General features: G+C 46.5%; 1 long non-coding RNA gene across 1 annotated transcript; it reads right to left on the bottom strand.

The window, feature by feature from the left end:
• Nucleotides 1-754: 754 nt before the first annotated feature.
• LOC107182999 lies at nucleotides 755-1,829 on the bottom strand. Its single transcript, XR_001513775.1, has 2 exons — nucleotides 1,681-1,829; nucleotides 755-989 (listed from the first exon to the last, which is right to left on the bottom strand). It is a non-coding gene; the product is annotated as an uncharacterized LOC107182999 (long non-coding RNA).
• Nucleotides 1,830-1,835: the final 6 nt, after the last annotated feature.

The following is a 1,835-nucleotide window of genomic DNA, read 5'->3' as shown; positions in this document are numbered from 1 at the left end:
CTGGGTGACCACAGAGTCTGACACGTCTGCATGCCTACAGAACCTGTATAGACTTCAGGACTAACTAAAGGGCAGAAACCTAAGTGGACGTTGTAGGATGCCATCCTCAAGTATCTTTGCAGAGGAAGGTCATACATTGGCATTCAGAATGGCACATTGTAGGTGACATTGTTTGAGAACATGTTATGGGTGTGCTCATGAGCCCCCAGTAATGACCAAGAGAGACAGAAGCATGGTGGGATTTGGGGTGTGGATGACCAGCCAGTAAAAGAAGATATCAAAGCTAATGCCCTCCCAACTCATCCTAACTCCTAACCACTTCCCAGCCCACACCACTCAAAGCCCCACATCCCAAGGGCCAGGGTTGCTCTCATAGTGTTAGGCATCCAGTCCTGCTACATGTCGGTGTATTGCCTTAGAATAGGGTTTCTCCGCAGTTGCTTCTGCTCCTACTCCTTCTGAGTCTTGCCCTAATAAAGGCTGTGACTATAGGCCTGTTATGTGCTAAAGGGTCATTTTTTTCTTGACCAAAATCATATTCCCAGAATGCTTGAGAAAATATTATCATGCCCTTTGCCCTGTTTAGATACATGAACATGGAAGGAGGAAAGAAGCTAGCTGGCAGACCTTGCCTCTGATCTATCCTGAGTGCCTCGTATTCATGGGCTCAGTACAGGGCACACGGTCCATTCTGTTCATCCACACAGGGTCCACTAGAAAGAATGTCTAAATGGGAAGAATGACACAGTCTCAATAATGCCACAGGTAAAATTTATTTTGGACACAAGCTCTTTAGAATCGGCCAATCCACCATTTTAGATCTTTATCTTCTGGGACTGCACGTTAAGGGATAGACACTTGCCAGGACTGGTGTGTGGAAAACATTAGGCCAAGCACTGGATCCATGCATTCATGAGCAATCTTCTGGGGCTGGTCTCCAGGCAGGCTTACAACCTCCATTGTTCTTCCACATGGTCATCAACAGCATTCTTTTAAAATACAAATTTGATCATGACATTTCCTCTGCTCAGAAACCTCCAGCAGTCTACCAAACTCTTTGGCAAGGCAGCTCATTCCTTTCTGGACCCTGGCCAGGATGATCCTCTACTGAGATGTTGCAAATTCTACTGACCACAATCTCAATCACTTTCCCATCTCCAGTGTAGGACCCACATTTCCCAATCATCTGTACTGCCCTTCCTTACTGTGGCAAACTTTATGCCTCCTTTAAGCTCTTCCTTAAATGTTCTCTACTCTCTGACAACCTTCCCAGCCTCCACTGATCCACCCATCAAGAAAACCAATAACTATTACCTGGTCCTCCACAGACCTTAATAGAAATTTGTGCAAAGCTGTGGTCACCCTGGGTTGTAATTATTTACATAGTTCTGTCTCCCTGAACTAGCTGTGTTTAGCTTTTCATCTCAACTTCAGCACAATGCCTGACTGACAGAGGAGATACTCCCTAATTGGGGTTCTCTTTGCTTTCCCTCTGCCTCCCAGGATCACCCATTTTCTAGGAAGAGTCAAGAAGCCACTTTGGTTCGGAAGGGGAAGGAGGGTGACAAACCCTGGGTCAATAATGACCTGTGATTCTAGGATCATGGTTACTTGTCTCAACTGAGAGCCCATTGGGGAGTAGTTAACACCCATGTCAGCTCTTCACCGATTTATACTCACCACATGGATAGCAGGTTTGCACTGACGGCCACATCCGGTGCTGCAGCATTTCATTCCCCTGGGACATGAGTCATCTCCTCTGCAGCTTATAACACAAATCCCAACGGTTCCTTTGGGTACCCTGGGGCAGAGTCCAGGTCTGTTTCCCCCTGAAA

The sequence above is a fragment of the Myotis davidii genome, unplaced genomic scaffold (genome assembly GCF_000327345.1).
Source record: "Myotis davidii unplaced genomic scaffold, ASM32734v1 scaffold6939, whole genome shotgun sequence".
Classification (NCBI taxonomy): domain Eukaryota; kingdom Metazoa; phylum Chordata; class Mammalia; order Chiroptera; family Vespertilionidae; genus Myotis; species Myotis davidii.
This window is presented reverse-complemented; position numbering and strand designations above follow the sequence as displayed.